The sequence below is a fragment of the Neovison vison genome, chromosome 9 (genome assembly GCF_020171115.1).
Source record: "Neovison vison isolate M4711 chromosome 9, ASM_NN_V1, whole genome shotgun sequence".
Classification (NCBI taxonomy): domain Eukaryota; kingdom Metazoa; phylum Chordata; class Mammalia; order Carnivora; family Mustelidae; genus Neogale; species Neogale vison.
The window spans coordinates 88,935,580-88,957,241 of record NC_058099.1 but is presented as its reverse complement, the minus strand read 5'-3'; the positions used below and the strand labels follow the sequence as shown (position 1 = coordinate 88,957,241).

Sequence of the window (21,662 nt, the reverse complement as noted above, 5' to 3'; positions counted from 1 at the left end):
GCTTTAACTATATGATCTAGTAATACAATCAGGACTTCTAACAAGTAAATTCTTCCATTGAGCACAGGATAGGCCAGAAACGACTAAGCTAAGAATTATGTAACTTGGGTTTCAGTTGTAGTTTTACTATTAAAAATGTTGGTGACTTTAGGAAAGTCAGTCTCTTTATACAGAATGTTCTTCTTCTATAAAATGAGAAATTTGGGGGCGCCTGGGTGGCTCAGTGGGTTAAGCCGCTGCCTTCGGCTCAGGTCATGATCTCAGGGTCCTGGGATCGAGTCCCGCATCGGGCTCTCTGCTCAGCAGGGAGCCTGCTTCCTCCTCTCTCTCTGCCTGCCTCTCTGCCTACTTGTGATCTCTCTCTCTCTGTCAAATAAATAAATAAATAAATCTTTAAAAAAATAAAAAAAATATAAAAAGTTAAAATAGAGGGAAAGAATACCAAGAGAAAAAGGAGATCATAAGAACAATCTTCAGGTTAAAAAAAAAAAAAAAAGATAGTAACTCTTACTCACTGTAAGAAAATATAACTAATTTTTCTTTAGTACAAAGAGAACACTCCCCAACTAAATTATATGAGATTAAGAGGTAACAAAACACCTGAAGAAAACTATGAAAGCAGACATTGAAAGGCCATTCTCAATCATTAATGCAAATGAAAAAATTCTATGCAAACTATGAGCAAAGTGAGTCTAGCAATACATGAAGAAATTTTACATCATCACCAAATTAGGACTATTCCACAAATGCCTTGTTGGTTTTGTGGAATTTATCCCATTAAGGGTCTTAAAAAACTAGAAGGAAATTTCCTTAATCTGTAAAGGACATCCATAAAATTTTTGTAGGAAATTATTTAAAAAAAAAAATACTGTCAGTGTTTCATCATTAACACCTTGAGCTTACATGGTCATGGACAGTGTGACACAATTCTGGCCAGTGCAGTAAAGGAAGAAATAGCAATAAAGGAATAAGGATTTACAAAGTTGTCATGTCCTAAGTCAGTACACAAAAACATACTGCATTTATATACTTCAACAAAGAACTAGAAAAAAGAATTTTTTTAAAAGATATTTTTTATTTATTTGACAGAGAGAGAGAGAGAGAGGTCACAAGTAGGCAGAGAGGCAGGCAGAGAGAGAGCGGGGAAGCAGGCTCCCTGCTGAGCAGAGAGCAAGCAGCTCCACCCCAGGACCCTGGGATCATAACCTGAGCCAAAGGCAGAGGCTTTAACCCACTGAGCCACCTAGGTGCCCAGAAAACAGAATTTTAAAGAAAGATGTAAATAGGGGATACATTATTTAGGAATACAAACACTCTATTCCTCCCAAATTGATTTCTAGATCCAGTGCCACTCATCAGCATCCCATGGGACTATGACTTACATTCATTAACATATCAAAGTTAATCCAAATGACAAATCCCCATGGGTTGGGAGTATAGGTGTTACAGCAAACAGATGCCACCTTTGACAACCCATTTGGTGGTCCATTTCAGGCACAATTTTTTTTAAAAGATTTTATTTATTTATTTGACAGACAGAGATCACAAGTAGGCAGAGAGGAGGAAGCAGGCCCCCTGCCGAGCAGGGAGCCCGATGCGGGCTCGATCCCAGGACCCTGTGATCATGACCTGAGCCGAAGGCAGAGGATTAACCCACTGAGCCACCCAGGCGCCCCTCAGGCACAATTTTTAAAAAACAGAAATTTGGTAATATTGAAGCATATATCCAAAGACTTCCTAGAATCTTTACACATTTGAAGCCCAATGAAATACTTCACTTCTATGTAACCTGTAAAAAAAAAGTGACCTCAACTTCACAAGAGAGCAGTAAAGCTGTGAATATACAGATACCAGTTCAGATTTTATTTATTTTTTGCCATCTGTTGGCCAAAACCCCTTCCTTTCTCTTTCCTCAGATACTCTCATTCTGAACAACTATCTTACCTTTATTTTCTTCATCCAGTCTCAGATTTTTTTTTAAGATTTTATTTATTTTATTTGACAGAGAGAGAGAGAGAGAGAGAGATCACAAGTAGGCAGAGAGGCAGGCAGAGAGAGAGAAAGGGAAGCAGGCTCCCCACTGAGCAGAGAGCCCAACGTGGGGCTCGATCCCAGGACCCTGAGATCATAACCCGAGCTGAAGGAAGAGGCTTTAACCCACTGAGCCACCCAGGCACCCCAGTCTCAGATTTTTAAAATTTTTTTTTATATGAAATGGGAAACTCTTTCATCCTTATTTTTCTTCTTCCACCGGACTCATTATACTCTCTGCATTCACATCATAGCAAAACACTCACTCTTCATTCTCCCAAACTTATTTATTGAGAGAACAAGTGCACAGGCACATAGCCATGCATCCGTGTGTGGGTAGGGTGGGAGCAGGGAGAGCGAGAATCCCAGTAGGCTCCATGCTGGGTGTGGAGCCCCACACCAGGCTCTGTCCTACCACCTGAAATCATGACCTGAGCTGGAATCAAGTCCAACCTTTAACCGACTGAGCCACTCAGGTGCCCCATCTCACACATTAATTTACCTCCACAATTAAGAGCATGAACTCTGGACCCAAAATGCTGAATATGAATCTTGGCTTTACTGATTTGTCATCTTGGGAAATTTAAACTTGTTTCTTTTTCTGTAAATTGGGCCAGGGGGATGATAATGGCCTCTATTTTACCGGGACATTATGAGGTCAAATAAGATAGGTTTTACAAGACCTATCTATATGTAATTACATTTTTATAAACAGTAGCAAGGCTTTCATAACTTACCAAAATTTCAAGCCTGCAAATTTAGATTCTTCAATATGAAAAATTAGTGATAATACTATTTCATTTGCTTTGTTTTACAAACTTAAGCTCAGCTAACACAGTCTTTGAGTTACTTCTATATGGCAGTTATTGCTAGAAGTAGGCATACATGAACATTAAGTATATGCAATGAAAGATGTTATCTGGGATAAGGTTCATAACAGTAAGGACAGACACATCCTTGGGGTTAATAAGTAGCTGGTAATTTACAAAGTTGTTCAGTTGGTTAATAAAAAGAAAAAACCCTTTTTAGCCCAGGAAGTCTAGCTTCTTATTAACAGTTGTTCCTGGGCCATTCATATACATTTCCATACTTTTAGAGGATACCTTTTAATAAATACAGAATGGAAACTGAATTTTTTAGTGATGGTTCAGAGTACTACCAATATAAAATGTCTAAAAAATTTTAGGTTTGGAGAATTGCAGGTAACACTTAAATTTGAATTTTTTGAAAAATTAATATATATAGTTTTATTTTAGGAACTTGAAATATTTTTGCTCTAAGCCAATATTGATCTGTAAGGTAGAAAATTGCTACATTACCTTTCTTTGCAGTCTGGGCAATGTGAAGAATGTATCAAGTCCTTTAGCCTCTACGATACGATCCTGTCAATATTCTAATGCCTAATGAAATGCTTCTTATTTCTTCTTCTACCCTCTGTGATATTCTAACCTCTTAATATCAGGTTAACATATTATGAAATATTGATCTCAGACTTGATAATGGACAAACCCTTATCTGGATGGTTCTGAGCTAGGTACTATTTATTTAATCAATTCTATGAAAATTCGCCATGTTATCAGCTTGGGTCAAACCTGAAAACTACCTGAAATACCACCACTATTAAGAATATCTATGGTCCAATGGCCCCTCAAACTATATGCAAAGTTTTTAGAAGAAGGGTCCAAAATATTTTTTTAAAAGATTTGAGAGAGAGACAGAGACAGTAAGAGAGAGCATGAGAGGGGAGAAGGTCAAAGGGAGAACCGGACTCCCCACGAAGCCGGGAGCCTGATGCGGGGCTCGATCCCAGGACCCGGAGACCATGACCTGAGCCAAAGGCAGAGGCCTAACCCACTGAGCCACCCAGGCGCCCTCAGACTTCTTATTCTTGGTTTCAGGATATGTCTTTACCTGTGCATTAAGGAATATCCCTAGTTCTGACCTTACCCAGTGGAGGTTCCAGAGAACTGGGTCAAGACACTGTAATTCTAAAATAGAAGATTTACAGGGGTGCCTCGGTGACTCAGTCTGTTAAGCATCTGCCTTTGTTCGGCTCAGGTCCCACGGAGGCTTCCCTGCTCAGCAGATGGACCTGCTTCTCCCTCTGGCCCTGCTCATTTTCTCTCTCTTGCTCACTCTCTCACATAAATAAAACCTTTAAAAAATACAGATTTACAGATACTGGGAAGAGGAGAGGATTAGAATTTGAGTCTGTGAACATAATGAGATGCCAGATTTGTAGAGTCTGCCTGCTTTCCGTAGAAGATTCGTAAAAAGATACTAAAATTATCATGCTATTATCAACTGAAGAAACAGGAACATATATGTTTATCTTCTGAAAGATGTATACAAACCCTTTCCTCAGGACAAGAGACTATCACTCTCTCCCCATCTTTTAAAAGGCAAATATCCTTCTTCTACGAGAAATTACCAAATGGTGGAGGGCCCAGGAAAGAAAGGCCACAATGATGGCTTCTGCAGCAGCATCCAGTGTTGGGGTGGCAGCAGTGGTCAGAGCCCCCCAAGACTGCAGAGTTTGCAGAGGCAAGGCTCAGGATAAGAAGTAGATCCCCCACCAAGCTGGGCCACCTAGTGAAGGACATGAAGATCAAGTCCTAGAGATCTATTTCTTCTCCTTGCACATCAAGGAATCTGATAGCACTGATTTTTTTCCTGGGAACATCAAGGATGAGGTTTTGAAGACTATGCTGGTGCAAAAGCAGATCTATGTTGGCCAGTGGACCAAGTTCAAGGCATTTGTTGCCATTGGAGATGACAATGGATACGGCGCTCTAGGTGTTAAATAATGGTTCAAAGAGGTTGCCATCTGTGAGGTCATGATCCCTGACAAGCTGGGGAACAAGATTGGCAAGCTCCACACTGTCCCATGCATGGTGACCGGCCACTGTGGCTCTGTGCTGGGGCGCCTCATCCCTGGCCCCAGGGGCACTGGCACTGCCATAACTCCTATACCCAAGAAGCTACTGATGGTGGCCAGTACAGATGACAGGTGCCCTCAGCCAGAGACTGCACTGCCACTTCACAAAGGCCACTTTTGATGCCATTCCCAAGTCTTACAGCTAGCTCACCCCAATTTTGGAAACAGACCGCATTCACAGAGTTTCCCTATCAGGAATTCACTGACTGGGGCGCCTGGGGGGCTCAGATGGTTGGGCATCTGTCTTCGGCTCAAGTCATGATCTCCAGGTCCTGGGGTTGAGCCCTATGTTGGGCTCCCCAGGTTCTGAGTAGAGCCCCATGTTAGGCTCTTGGCTCAGTGGGGGAGTCTGCCTCTCCCAAATGAATAAATAAACTCTTAAAAAAAAAAAAAAAAGGAGTTAACTGACCACCTGGCAATGACCCACCCCAGAATCCCCATATAGAGGACTCAGGCTCCTGCTATGGCCATCACATACTTCATACAAGAAAATAAATGAATTAAAGCCTATTTAAAAAAAAAAAAGGCAAATGGGAAGAATAAAAAGAAAACTAGAATAGAGAAAAATTGATCAAGTCCATGTACACATTTTTCATGGTGGTACAAGAAGGGTGCTTCTTCCAAGCTGAAGAAGTTGAATCAGGTTAGGAAAGTTTTATGTATCTCTTCTAGGAGCTTTGGTGCTGATAATATGGAAAACATCCTAGACTAAAAATAAGGTGTGGGATGTCTCCTAGTAGAGTTCCACAAAGTAGGAGGGAACAATAAGAAAACTTCTGGTGTTTCATAGAAGACACAAATTTATAACTAGAAATAATTTTAAGTGCCAATTAATGCTAATAGATTGATTTGCCCTTCTTATTTAAAGACTAATCTAAGAAAAGCTGCAGCTCTCTTTCTCTCTATAAGCAGAAGCTCCAATAAGTTATAAAACTATTAACAGTTGCCTTAGAAGGCTTTAACTGCCCCATATTATTAACTTCTTGTAACCTTGTTACACGTGAGATATGCAATTATCTAGCAGAGAAATACATCCTCAGACATAAAACCAAGGCTATAAGAATGTGCAATATCTGGATAAAATCATGAGCCTCTTGTCACAAGTGAGGAAAAAATGTCAACAAAATCATTTATTTTAAAAATCAAAAGAACATATAAAGGTATAAACACTGAATACTGTCTAAATTTAACAACATACCAGGTTTCATCTTGACATCTTTTAAAAGATTTTACTTATTTTTTTGTCAGAGAGAGAGAGAGAGAGACTGACCATGCATGTACAAGCACCCAAGCAGGGTCAGTCACAGGCAGGCAGAGGGAGAAGCAGGCTCCCTGTTGAGCAGGGACAACTGAGGCAGGACTCAATCCCCAAACCCTAGGATTATGATCTGAGGGGAAGGCAGATGCTTAAACAACTGAGCCACCCAGGTGTCCCCCTCCTGCCTTTAAAAAAAAAAAAAAATCACTAACTGGTCTGTGGTATAGCATAAAGAACCCTGGTCTATGAATTAGAAAAGTTTCTACTCCCTGTTCTGATACCAACTAGCTCTGAGACATCAGCTAAGTCATTTCCTCCTGAATCTCAGTCTCCGTATCTCTAACATCAAAGGCTTGAGTTCAATTGCACTTACTTTACATTCTAGCATATAGGCTTCTTAAAATTTTTTAAAAATATTTTATTTATTTATTTGACAGAGATCACAAGTAGGCAGAGAGGCAGGCAGAGAGAGAGGAAGAAGCAGGCTCCCTGCTGAGCAGAGCGCCAGATGTGGGGCTCTATCCCAAGACTTTGGGATCATGACTGGAGCTGAAGGCAGAGGCTTTAACCCACTGAGCCACCTTGGTGCCCCTTAAATTTTTTTTTTTTAAGATTTTATTTATTTATTTGACAGAGAGAGACCAGGCAGGGGGAGTGGGAGAGGGAAGCAGGTTCTCCACTGAGCAGGGAATCCAATGCGGGGCTGGATCTCAGGACTCTGGGATCATGACCTGAGCTGAAGGCAGGTGCTTAACGACTGAGCCATCCAGGCACCAGTAGGCTTCTTAATTTTGAATGTAAATATAAAGCAGCTAAGAAGGACTATACAGTGCCTAAATAGAATGGAAACAAAAGAATAATTTATTCCTTCCAAAATGTTCTTTGGATTTGGGGTTTTCCTCTTATCAAGTGTATCCAGCGTCTAAACGTCCTTTCTTTTTAACGATTTGAGAGAGAGAGAGATAGAGCGATCACGTGCATGAGTGTGCACCCCCAGAGTCTAATTTCTCTGACAGTTACCTTTTTTCTTGGTTTCTTTAGCTTTTACCTTCTGCTTTAACTTTTTGTTCAAAGACTCCTTCTTGAAAGAAAAGAAATTTCAACTGCCTTCCTTGTTATGATGGCATTCTGCTGTCTTATAGTATACACTTAAAATGGAAGTGGTCAAGTCTGCATATATGTATTAAACACTAATTCTCAAAATTAAAGGCTCTTCCACTAGGCCAGTTCTGAGATACAAACTTTAAAAAAAAAATTTTTTTAAATAAACATATAATGTATTATTAGCCCCAGGGGTACAGGTCTGTGAATCGCCAGGTTGAGATATAAACTCTTAAGAATGTTTACTTGGTGAAGGAGTGAGATTTCAATTATTTATTAATTATATTTCATTTATTTGATAAATAAAGAGGTAAAGAGAGAGGGAGAAGCAGGCTTCTCCTGGATCAAGGAGCACGATGCAGGGCTTGATCTCAGGACCCTGGGATCATGATCTGAGCCAAACACAGATGCTTAACTGACTGAGCCACCCAATGCCCCCAGATTTCAATTATTTAAATTCAGTCAGTGTTACCCTACCACTTACTTAATAAAGCAGTACAGAGAAGTGGGGGCAGATATAAATCTGTCTCAGCATTAAAAAACAAACAAACAAAAAAACCCCAAACCACATGGCTTCAGAGTAGATCAGAGTACCATTTCAACTGTTCCTACAATAATAATTTTGAAAAAGGTATTTTTACCAACCACGTGGAAAACAAACCACAGAACTGCATGATAAGAAGCATGAAAGTATATTCCTCTTATCTATCAATCCCTTCTCCATATATATGATACACAGGGCCTTTTTATAGGGATAAAAGGGGGATTATGGCATTTATGCATTCTCAATATAAGTATTATATTCCTTAACAAGAACACCGCCTCTCTTTACACAGATTATGTAACAAGTCAGTCAATTCTTACTTAATATGGCCTTCAGTTTGTCTACCAACAGTCTGGCCACCTCCACAAACTGCCACCGCCACCACTTCCATTTCTTCTGCTTGCTAACTGCTTTTCCTTAGCTATACTCAGCAGTAAGTAAAACTGTGAAGAAACTGCCTTTACTCCTATAAAATGTGTAGTAAATACTTGTCATTGTCACTTGTGCCTAATACTTTTCCTATCCCAACAAATCAACATTTCTGTCAACGTTTCTTCAAACATGAAAGTTTTACTTTTTGCATACATTTTCTTAAGGAGCACGTAACACAAACTAGAATATTTCAAAGAAAAAAGGTTTAAATGCCTAAAGAAAACAAAAACGTATTTATTAAATTAGGACTCAGTTTAAATTCTTCCAGACTTTAGACAAGTCACTTAACTGTTGAGTCTGTTTCCTCATTTGAAAACATTAAGGTAACTGGCCTCATGTTCATTCAAATCTCTTTGAATTCTAAATTCATGTGCTCTTTTGTAAATTGGTAGTCAACATTTCAAATGTATTATAATTAATAAATGAATATTATAATTTATTATTAATAAATCAGTGCTGTACAGGGTCTTTTCACCTTATAAAAATTAAGTATTATATAATGTGGGGTAGATTTTAAGCTTCAGAAATCAGACAAAAGTAGGTATCCGTAATTAGAAAAAAACTTTGTGGACTTAGAACTTTTTTTTTTTTTAAAGATTTTATTTATTTATTTGACAGAGAACACAAATAGGCAGAGAGGCAGGCAGAGAGAGAGGGGGAAGCAGGCGCTCCGCCAAGCAGAGAGCCCGATGTGGGGTTCCATCCCATGACCTTGGGATCATGACCTGAGCCCAAGGCAGAGGCTTTAACCCACTAAGCCACCCTGGCGCCCCGTGTGAACTTAGAACTTTAAACTAGGATGTGATAAAAAATTAAAACAAAAAACAAAATACAAACAACAAACAGCAACAACAACAACAAAAACTAGGATGTGATTTCCAAAAGCAAAGGGAAAATTTTCCAGGCTGGGACAATAATACAGGTAAAAGTATAATAGTGAGAGAATAAAAGAAAAGGGTGCGTAGTAGTATGAAGGAGAAAAAATTGGGACAGGGAAGGATTAGAAAAATGAAAAATTTAAAAACAAATCTCTGCTCAACAAGGTATAAAAACCACTGTAGTTCCTTACATATGTATTAGGATGATGCAGTTGTTTAGGAAACTGCATAAAGCCTATGTACCAATGACTTAAAAGCAGAGTACAGGAACTTAGTAACTTTATTTAAATTTAAAGATTACAAATTAAAATTTTTAAAAACAAGCCTTAAACAGGCACACATTTCAACCTACTACATGGAGGTATGTCAAACACACTATTAAGAAAGTAAAAAATCAACAAATGGTTATATTACATAATGCGTAAACCACATCCTTCAGTTAAATATCAACACTTGACTATGTTTAAAAGTAATGTTTCTCTACATCAGTAACATAACTTTCTACTTTGCAAAATAAAGATAATCTTGATTTATTGGATGTTTCAGTTAATAAAAATTTTGCCTTATATTCTCCTTTTGAAGAGGCAAGTAGCAAAGAAACAGTGAATATTCTTTTTTTAAGATTTTATTTATTTGACAGAGATCACAAGTAGGCAGAGAGGCAGGCAGAAAAAGAGAGGAAGGGAAGCAGCCAATGTGGGGCTTGATCCCAGGACTCTGGGATCATGACCTGAGCCAAAGCAGAGGCTTTAACCCACTGAGCCACCCAGGCACCCCAAAACAAGTGAATATTGTAGACTTTAAAAAAAATTTTTTTTAAATAGTTTATTTATTTGGTAGAGATCACAAGTAGGCAGAGCAGCAGGCAGAGACAGAGGGGGAAGCAGGCTCCCTGCTCAGCAGAGAGCCTGATGAGGGGCTCGATCCCAGGACCCTTAGATCATGACTTGAGCCAGAAGGCAGAGGCTTACTGAGCCACCCAGGTGCCTCAAGAGAGAAATCTATTCAGAATACCAAGAATAGGGGCACTTGGGTGGCTCAGTGGGTTAAAGCCTTTGGCTCAGGTCATGATCCCAGGGTCCTGGGGTCAAGCCCCGCACCGGGCCCTCTACTTGGCAACGAACCTACTTCTCTCTCTCTGCCTACTTGGGATCTCTGTCTGTCAGATAAATAAATAAAATCTTAAAAAAAAAAAAAAAAAGAATTCCAAGAATATAAGAAGTTTCTAAATATGACATTTCTAAAGAAAAAAAGGAAACCTATGGGAGCATTACTAAATATAAACCAAAACAGTATCAAATAGCAGGAGTTTACATTGGCCTCAGTATCTTAAACTATAAATACAAGCGTTCAATTGGGAAGTCATTTAATTTCTATCATCCTTAATTATAGATGAAAACACATACAATTCTCTTGATTTACTTAAATTACTTTTCTATCCTTTTATTGTAGTTCCCAGCTTTTACAAATGAAAAGAACTGACCAGGGTTATGCAGAGTACGAAAACAGAAAAACTCAAAACGTGTTAATAAACAAACAAATGGAAAATAGCAGAGATTAAGTATGAATTTCTCCCATTCATATGTTCCACCCAGCCTACCAGGTGATAACTTAAGAACTCCTCTATGGCCTTGCTATGTACTTGTAATAATCTAACTTCCCTAGAAGTCCTTAAAGGCCTTGCAGGATCCGGCCTTTGCTTATCTTTCCAAATTTATCTTGAAACACTCTCCTTTCATCACTTAGGGTTGCTGTCTCCCTCTCCAACTTCCATTTTCATGAAAGCGGTTTTCACTTAAAGGTTTGCACCCTCTCTACCTGACTTTTCTCATTATTCCAATCTCAAATGTCCCTTTTCTGAGAGATCTTTGTGAACCTCAAATCTAAATTAGATTTTTTAAAAAGATTTTATTTATTTGAGCGAGAGCAAGAGAGCACAAACAGGGAGAGTGACAGAGAGTGAGGGAGAAGGAAGAGGAGAAGCAGACTCCCCACGGAGCAGGGAACTCCACGTACAACTTGATCCCAGAACCCCAGGTTAATGACCTGAGCCAAAGGTAGACGCTTAACTGAGTGAGCCACTCAGGCACACCTAAGGTTATTCTTTTTTACAGCTCCCAGTTCTTTTCCTTTACAGTTGAAAATTGCATTCTTGGGGTGCCTGGGTAGCTCAGTGGGGTAAGCCTCTACCTTCAGCTCAGGCCATGATCTCAGGGTCCTGGGATAGGGCTCTCTGCTCAGCAGGGAGTCTGCTTCCTCCATCCCTGCCTGCCTCTCTGCCTACTTGTGATCTCTGTCAAATAAAGAAATTGAAAAAAAAAAAAAAAAAAAAAAAGATGTGCTGTTACAGTTGATTAGGCAATACTTTAATTTCTATAAGCAAGTAAGTTTATGCACACAGGAGAACATTCCCAAACAGGGACAAGGTAAGGTAGTAAGCAATGGTATGATAGAACAACTTGATTTCCTATTTCTGAAAACACTTTGGGGCATTTGGCTGGCTAGATCAGTATAGCATGAAACTCTTTATCTCAGGATCATAATTCAAGCCCCACACTGGGTATAGAGATTACTTAAAAATTAAAGAAAAAATAAAAATAAAAAATTTGGATTTACAATGGCTTTCATCAATTGAAAAAATAAACCATAATAAACCCAAAAGTATCTAAAAAGTTAATAGGAGGAAATTGTTATATATTTTCTTAGAGTTGCTTCAGTTTATTAGTCATTTTATTTATTTCTTAGAAGTTCGGTAGGGGCACCTGGGTGGCTCAGTAGGTTAAGTCTGCCTTTGGTGGCTCAGGTCATGATCCCAGGGTCCTGGGATGGGGGGCTGGGGGGAGCCCTGCATGTGGCTCTCTGCTCAGCGGGGAGCCTGCTTCTCACCCTCCCCTCACCTGCCTCTCTGCCTACTTCTGATCTCTCTGTCAAATAAATAAATAAAATAAAGAAGTTTGGTAATGAGAACCCTTAGAAATCAACTTGCAGCAAAACAAAATATGAAAGTTCCTAGCAAGCGGGGAGAAATACAATATTGAGTTTTTTTAATATAAATGTTTGACTCTAACAACTGAAGTAACAATGTACTATATATTTTTACGTATAAAACTTTCAAGAGTCTTTTGGAAAGGGTGGTTTGAGGGCTGGTACTGGTTGTTGATAAAGTTACTCTTTGGAAAAATGAGAAAAGCTATGGACAAGAGTAGTGGGCTTAATGATTTCAAAGGTTTTCCTTCTATTTATTTGGACATTATGTCCTTTCTATTTTTGTTAAAATGTATCTTTTTGTGAAAAAGAAAACATGTAAAAATTTTAAAAATTATAGAAGGCACTAAGTTTAAAAATTCTTTCTGAAGTGATTTCACTGGGCAAAACTTAAAATTAGAAGCCTCTTACTGTTTTTCCTTTTTTGGGGAATTTGGCCCTTAAAAAAAGTTTTAGTACTAAGCTCTAGAACTAGGCATAAATACAATCAAATCAGAGCTGAGTAACCTTCTAGTTGCATAGCTTTAAACATCTTCTCTGAGCCTCAATTTTTCGTATCTGTAAACTTTGCAGAGTTGCTAAGAATATTAAATGAGGAACACCTAAATTCCCAGCATACCAGATTCAGAAAAATCTTTTTACTTGGAACAGACAGGCACATATTTGATAATCTCTTCCTGAACCCTAGAAATCAATTCACTGAATCCTAATTACCTTTTTACTCCTTTAAAGTCTCACTCCCTCATGACCAATCCCTCCAACACATTGTTCCAGTGTGTTCCAACAACAGATTGTTCCAATGCTTCTGGCATCTTCAGAGACCCTGTCTAGTCAATTATCGTGTTTCCCATATCCTCACAGTCTCTCCTGCTCTACTGGCCCATATCTTCCTGTTTACAAACATATTTACGATGTTCCTCTTAAAAAAAAAAAAAAAAAAAGTGGGTATATCTCTATCTAGATTCTAATTACCTTGAATCAAACTTTTAAATTCTCACTTCCCTCTCTTTTACAATAGGTCCCAAATGAACTGTGACCTAATATCTATCATAAAACTGTTGACCCATTTAAGATTACCAATAACCTCTTAAAATTTCAAAGTGCAGGGACACCTGGGTGGTTCAGTCAGTAGAACATCTGCTTTCAACTGAGGTCATGATCCCAGGTGATCAAGCGCTGGTCAGGCTCCCCACTCCGCTGGGCTTCTGCATCTTCCTCTCTGCCCCTCAATCCCATTTATGCATGTGTTTTAGAGTACTCTCTCAAATAGATAAACAAAATCTTAAAAAAAAAAAATAAAAAAATTTTTTTGAAGTGCATTGGATACTTCTTAGTCTTCAATCTACACAATCACTTTGTGCATTAAACACTACTGTCCCTTCCTTCCTTCTTGAAACTAACTTCCAATCTTGGTTTTTCTGGTGACCTCTTCAAAGGTTTTATTATTACTTTTGCAGATTACCCTTTTGTCTTCTTTTCTCACCCAAACCCATGGGTTGAACTACTACTTCTGTCTTTTGTTTTCTAGTCTTTTTATCTCCATTGTACCCATGGCTTTAACTACCTCTTACACACTAATAAGGCCTAAATCTAAAAACTTAAAATCTCTAAACTAAAATCTCTAGCACAGCCTTGTCCCCTAAGCTACAATAGATAGTGCCCTGACTATCTATTTTCCCTCTCCTCCCTTTTCCTCTCTTCATTCCCCCCCATTCAATCAAGGCCTGTATCCTATGTATCTCTCTCCATTCCCTAGGATACATCTTTGCTCAACTGCTTTGCATTTAACATTATAAAACCTCTAACATCTATCTCATATTCTTCTAATCCACACTCCACACTGCGGCCAGGTGATGTCACTTTCCAGTTTAAATCTTTCAATGGGCCTTCCAGTCCTCTTGAATAAATTAAATACTTCAGTATGTCATTTATGATCCCCTCACCCTCTCTGCATCCCAGTCTCTAACTCTCTTACTTCTGAGCACTTCCCTATTCATCCATTCTACTGAACATACTATACTTCAATGAGAGATCTATTCTTTCTTCCCTCTATGGCTTTGTGCATACTGTTCCTTCATTATTGCTTAAATCTCCCCCAACTCAATCACTTCCTCTACATATAAATGAAACAACTTGTACTGTTTTTTTAAGCCCTCTATTTAAGTTTTACTTCTTTCTCTAGGGGGAAAAAAATCTCCCCTGAAGAATGTTCATGCTGATGGATTTAATCTTTTCAATGAAACTCCTTTTTCTGGATCAAATCATGAAGCAAAATGTCTTTCTTACTAATTCTAACAAAAGAATTGAGAACAATTACCCTAGAGGATTTTATCTGAATGTCCTTAATGCATAATTTTTTAAGTTCCCCTCACTCTTATTAAACTTTACTGCCCTAAATCTTTATTAATACAAGTATTTGTTAAGGTCTTTTAAAAAGCTCTGAAGAAAATGTAACCCACAATGTTTCAGTTATAAGCTTGCCAAAACCAGTTACTGAATGGCATTATTTTCTTGGTAATAACTGATGTGCAAAGAATAATTTTTACTCTTGGAGTTGGGGATGGCTAAGCTAGAAAGTAAAAAATTAAAATACCTAGGTCACAGTTGGTGGATGGCATGTTTGGGAAAAGTTCATTAGAGGGATTATTTCAACTGATTTTAATTTTTTAAAAATATTTTATTTATTTGACAGAGATCACAAGTAGGCAGAGAGGCAGAGAGAGAGGAGGAAGCAAGCTCCCTGCTGAGCCGAGAGCCCGATGTGGGGCTGGATCCCAGGACCTGGGATCATGACCTGAGCCGAAGGCAGGCAGAGGCTTTAAGCCACTGAGCCACCCAGGCGCTCCGATTTTTAGAAACACATTTAAGAACAATCTAAATTCAGAAGTCAAACAAGTTTACTGCATCTGATAAAACAATGTCTTCTACTTTTGTTCCTGGAGGCACTCTTGCTCTACTTTGGGTTTGGGTTTGTTGAGGTTATAATGCAGATCTGCTAACACCAAGTCAATGGGGTTATTTCAACCCTTTCTTCTTTATCCTGACCTACACTAAGCATACACTTATTTTCTCAATCCTATTCTTTAATCTTAAACATCTTAAAAATATTTAATAGTCCAAGACAACCATAAAGTTTGAATTTCTTAAGCAGTATGTATTTATAAAAGTGAAGACCTCTAACTTTACTGTCAATTTTTTTTTAAAGATTTTATTTCTTTATTTGATGGAGACACAGTGAAGAGAGGGGGAACACAAGCAGGGGGAGGAAGAAGCAGGCATCCTGTCGCTGAGCAGGGAGCCCGAAGTAGGGCAATGTAGGGCTCAATCCCAGGACCCCAGGATAATGACCTGAAAGGCAGAAGGTTAATGACTAAGCCACCCAGGCGCCCCTCTATTGCCAATCCTAATACTACCTCCTTAGATACTAAGCAAAGCTTCATGTGGGAAAATGGAAAATAAAGTCGTAACTAAAATATTGTTTGTGTCATAATGATTTTCCAAAGGCCACACAATCTAACAATGTAACTTAAGTTACAGGTTTTTTTTCCCCCAAGCTTTTATACAGAGTCAATTTTAGCAGTATTGCAGAAAGGGAAAAATGGAGCACAGGGAAAAATACAACCAAATGTAATCAAATTTTATCCAAATTCTCCCTGACTTTGTCTGTCACTTTATATCATTTAGCAGCTTCAATTCATTCCAAGTGCAAGATGATATGTACGCACTGCCTCCATCACAAAGATGGGTGGTGGTGATCAATGAGGTAATGCCTGTAATGCACTTTGAAGCTCCAGCACAAAGACGTCTTAAATACAAAACACCTTCTCAAGAAATCTGAGGATTTTCACATAAAAAAGGGTTGAAGAGGGGCGCCTGGGTGGCTCAGTGGGTTAAAGCCTCTGCCTTCGGCTCAGGTCATGATCCCTGGGTCCTGGGATCGAGCCCCATGTCGGGCTCTCTGCTCTGCAGGGAGCCTGCTTCCTCCTCTCTCTCTCTGCCTCTCTGCCTACTTGTGATCTCTGTCTGTCAAATAAATAAATAAAATCTTAAAAAAAAAAAAGGGTTAAAGATAGTTCACAAACAAATATATGTTAATAAAATATAACACTGGTTCTTTTCATTAGTATTTCAGAAGAGGTGGGATAAAATTTATCAACTGGTGACACAGGTAATTACACTGTGATAAATGCTATGAAAATACAGAGTGCCACATGAGAACTAGATGGGGGTAAGAGGTAGGTGTTTTCACTTGTTATCTCCTTTAATCTTAGTAATACTTTTCTCAGGTTATCATCCTTAATACTTGAAGAAACCAAGGCTTCAGGTTTAACTCAGTTTCATTTGTCCACGTTCACACAACTTACTAAGTACATACACATTTAACTTAAAGACTATACTGTCAGGGGGCCTGGGCGGCTCAATTGGTTAAGCATCTGCGTTAGGCATGGGACTCCCTGCTCCGGGGAGTGCCTGCTGCTCTACCTGCTTGTACTCTCTCCGTCAAATACATAAAAGAATAAAAATCTTTTAAAAAATTCTAGTAAAAAGTGATGAAGACACAAGTAAAACAAACTTAAACGTGAAGGATGCAAATGACAATTAAAGATCAGTACTTAAAGAGTGCCTACTCACTTTCTTTGATGCTTTAGAGACTGAATTTATGGCACATAAGCAGCATGGGAATTAAAGTACCCTAAAGCAGTGGTTCCCAAAACTAAGGAATTTCAAAAATCAGTTAAATTTTAAGACGTTGGAATGACAGAGTTGCCAAATTTTAATTTTGCTGCAAAGGAATATTAAAAATTAAATATAATCTACTATCACTAATTCCAGAACACATCACATAAAAACAGTATCACTATGGAGGCTAGTGATTTTATGGAATAAATTTAGATTCACATACTATAAAAATAGTCCCATGTGAATTAAAGATCTAAATATAAAAAATACTTTAAAAAGCTGTATCAGAATCTCTACAACCTCAGGAGAGAAAAGACTTCCTTTAAAGAGAAAAAGAATAGGAGCTCCTGGGTGGCTCAGAGGGTTAAAGCCTCTACCTTCAGCTCAGGTGATGATCCCAGCATCCTGGGATCAAGCCCCGCTTTGGGCTCTCTGCTTAGCAGGGAGCTTGCTTCCTCCTCTCTCTCTGCCTGCCTCTCTGCCTACTTGTGATCTCTGTCTGTCCAATAAATAAATAAAATCTTTTTAAAAAAAAAGAAAGAGAAAGCACAATCATAAAATACATTTGACTACGAGCACTTGGCTAGCTTGGTCAGTAGAGCATGCGACTCCTAATCTTAGGGTTATGAGTTCAAGTCTCCCCCGGCTGTAAGAGACTACTTAAATCATTAAAAAATATATTTGACTTTAAAATTAAGAACGTTAAGTCCTAAAGACACTATATTTATTTATTTTTTAAGATTTTATTTATTCATGAGAGAGAGGGAGAGAGAGAGGCAGAGGGAGAAGCAGGATTCACGCTGAGCAGGGAGCCCAATATGGGATTCAATCCCAGGATCCTGGGATCATGACCTGAGCTGAAGGCAGATGCCACCCAGAAGCCCAAACACACCATATGTAAAATGGAAAGGCAGTTACAGACTAGAAGATATTTGTAAAGGCTATCAAGCACTGTTATCCAGAATACATAAAAGCATCTACAAATCAGTAAGATAAACAATCCCAGTAAAGGAAAAACAACAAATAAGCAATTCACAGAAAAGGAACATGAATGCCCCCCCAAATACAAGTGCTCTCAACTACAGAACTAACTGGGGTCATGCAAATGAAAATTCCAATGAGGTACCATCCTTCACATACTCCTCAGCATGGCAAACCATGAGAAGTCTACTAAAATATTTGAAAGATAGGAAAATAGATCCCCTCATTCATTACTGATAAAGACACTTGAGAGAAAACTGGTGGTTATCCAATAAAGTTAAAGAAGCTCCTCATACATACCCTTTGTTCCAGCACTCTTTAGATTTCCCAGGGAAATCTCAATGATGGCTTTTTAGTTGTTTAACAAATGGGGGCACTACTGAACAGCTTCCAGGGATGCCAGGCACTCTTGGTGCATATAAACAATAATGCTGCCCCATGTCTCCTCTCATGACTTTTGCTGATTGCTCATTTAAAGGATTGAGAAGAGGGTGGGGGAAATAAGGTCAGATATTTATAAAGAGGACAACACAGAGTATATTTATATTGCTTTAATATAGATGATTTTAAAAAATGCAACCACTGTGTAAAGAAAGAAGACTGCCATTTTTTGGTCCAAACTTTACTGAAAATAGTTTATTTCAGAAATTCATTTATCAACAACAGTGCCACCATCAGTATTTGAACAGCCAATTCAACACACCTGTTTTAATTTGCATCAGTAGGGGTGTCTGGGGGTAGCTCAATCAATTTTTAAGCGCCTGCCTTTGGCTTAGGCCATGATCTCAGGGTACAGAGCCCCAAGTCAGGTTCACTGCTTAGAAGAAAGTCTGCTTCTCCCAATCCTGCACACCCCTCAACTCCTGTGCATACAGTCTCGAATGAATAAATAAAATATAAACAAACAGTAATAATAATTTGCATCAGTAGTTTACCCTATTCATGGTGATACTAAACATTGGTATAAAATGTTTCTTCCAGCAGTGCTCTCTGGATTTTTCTGGATTTTTATGTGCGCACACATCACCTGGGAGTCTTATTAAAATTCAGCATGAGTCAGTAGGGTAGGTCCTGAGGTTCTGATTTCTAACAAGCTCCCAGAATTCTGCGTTTACTAGTCTACTATCACACTTCATAGCAAGATTAGAGTGTGATTTGGTATGAGCACAGTGAAATACAGTACTCTGTTACAAATTCTTACATTCTAGTAAGAGCATTACTTTAAAATATAATGTAAATTTATTTAAGTTTTAATTTCATTATAAATTTGTAAGTTCATTAAGTTTCAAATGAATGTAAGCTTATTATTTTAAATTTCATTTTAGGGCAGAATTGGAGAAGTTATAAAATGGGCCACAGTGGGGCGCCTCGGTGGCTCAGTGGGGTAAGGCCTCTGCCTTCGGCTCGGGTCATGATCCCAGGGTACTGGGATCGAGCCCCGAGTCGGGCTCTCTGCTCGGCAGGGATCCTGCTTCCTCCGTCTCTCTCTGCCTACTTGTGATCTCTCTCTCTCTCTCTGTCAAATAAATAAATAAATAAATAAATAAATAGTTTAAAAAAAAAAAAAAAAAAGGGATATAGTCTCAAGAACCACTGCCCCAGAGCAAGTCTTGCACATATACCTAAATAAACACATACAAGAATATTCCCCACAGTGTTTAATAAGCAATTGGAAAAAACTAAAACGATAAGAGAAATCTGATAGTCACATAATGGAACTCATACCATTATCGCAGTAGAAATAAACTAGAATTACCCGAATAAACATAGATAAATCTAGAAAGCAGGCTACAAATACGTATTTAAATAGTTTTAAAAATAATAGTCTTAAAATAATCAAAGAAAAACTATATAATGATCGAGGACATAAAGGCATGTAGTTAAGTATAAACACATGGATAGAAAGGATGCATTCTAATTTCCGGTTAGTGGCTGGAGGGTGGGGGAAGAGGAAGTAGGATTTAAGAAGGGTTTTTGAAGTACAAAGGAAGCTTCATTTTGTTTTGTCTTTTTATCTCTCCAAATGAGTAATGGGTGCATGAATATTCATTATATTGTATGTTGCCAATACTCATATTGCTGTATTTTTATTTCATTTGAATTGCCAAAAACTCTTGGGTCCGAACAGCTGGTTGGAAAACACTGCTCCGAAGCAAAGGATTCAGGACTCTTTTTTTTTTTTAAAGAGTTTATTTATTTATTTGACAGAGAGAGAGATCACAAGATTCAGGACTCTTAAGTCAGAAAACCCAGGTTCTGTTTCTTACAAATTATGTATCTTTGGGCAATTCAAAGAACTAACTTCTCTGGGCTTTATATTATCTGTAAAAATGTCACAAATAACACAATTTTCCCTCCCCAACTCACAAAGATAGGTACGAGAGGCATAAATAGGGATATATATATGAATTTTTTAACAGATAGGAAAGGAAGAATTTTTGAGAATTAAAAAACCTTGGATATACTAGAAATAATATCTACAAGTAAACCCAACAAGCCAATTTGTCACTCTATTTTCTCATCATCATTGATTCTAAGAATATTAACATGAATGAAATTCTCAGTTATCAATTCTTAGAGGATGGCACATAGGATAGGCATTCTCCCTACTGTAACTGTATTTCTTTAGGCTAATTCTTCATCAAAGAATTGAAATTCATAATACCAAAATAAGAGAACTGTACTGAAAAGCACTCTTTAACTTATCAAAAACATTATTCTGCCATGATGTTTTAAGATAGTCTGGACACAGGAAATAGAAATTCTTTGTCAGATATCATTTCATACATTATTTCAAAATGGGCAAAGATACTCCCAGAAACAAGCCACTTACTAACTACAGTCCTGCACAGCAGGGGACAAAATTAAAACTGCCTAGCCTGCTAAAAATCTAATCCTATCCTTCCCAATTAACCTTATTACTACTAGAGTAGGAGAAAAGAGAGGTCAAAATATGGGTGAGGGTGCTATTTATTTCCTCACAGACCTCAAATAATAAAGCAATTACTGCACAACAGGGATTTTATTTCTTTTGTAAACTGAATCATGGCTATCTCCCCTGTTCTTTAAGCTACCACCTTTACTCTCACAATAAAAATTAACCAAAGAGTTGGGTAGTCCCAAGTAAGAACACTGGTAATTAAATATTGGTTATGATTAGATACTAGGTATGTTACAATGTTATAACATACTAGGTATGTTACACAAAAGTTTATGCCATCAACATATGAAGAGACAAACCATGGAGAAAAGTTCATTTTAAGTTTCCCTGTTAATGTAAACAGAGACACATTAGGCAGTTCCAAATGCTGACACAAGATCTCCAAAATTCTTTTCATTTATTGGAGTCTTAAAAAAAAAAAAAAATCAATGAATCATCTTGCGGATGAAGTATTATATGCATAGACATTACGAAATGTATTAAACAGAAAACACCTTTCCATACAGAGCCAAAATTTAAAGATCACCCTGTTACTCCGTTATTTATCTATTTGCTTATCAAGTCCACCTCACGTAGACTTGTATCAAAGCATCGCCCCAACCCCCCAAAACCTGTATTCTGGCATTGGTAGAATCTCCCCAAGGATCAAAGCTCTGAACTTTTTTTTTTTTTAAACAAAAAGCCGGGGTTAAACTCACTCTTCTTTGCGGCGGCGGCGGGGTGGGGGGTGGGGGAAGCCCTCCACAACCTACACTCCAACCCGACAGAACTTTCGTTTCAGAGTTAAAAAAAATTCCAACCAAAACCTCTCATTTTCCAGCTCCAAAGCAGTTACTGAGGAGCCCAATCTAGGGTTCGAAAACAGAGTTCGAAACTGGTTAAGATTCAGGCTG

At 38.2% G+C, this 21,662-nt stretch overlaps 1 protein-coding gene across 2 annotated transcripts in view; it reads right to left on the bottom strand.

Moving 5' to 3' along the window:
- ABHD17B (abhydrolase domain containing 17B, depalmitoylase) overlaps nt 1–21,662 on the bottom strand; it is a 54,205-nt gene that overhangs the window by 31,382 nt on the left and 1,161 nt on the right. The window contains exon 1 of one of the 2 annotated variants that reach the window (XM_044265909.1): nt 18,129–18,147. The exons of the other annotated variant lie outside the window; for it this stretch is intronic. The gene's annotated coding sequence lies outside the window, so the exon portion shown is untranslated. Of the gene's footprint in view, nt 1–18,128; nt 18,148–21,662 lie in introns of those variants that run through there. 2 annotated transcript variants of the gene reach the window in all.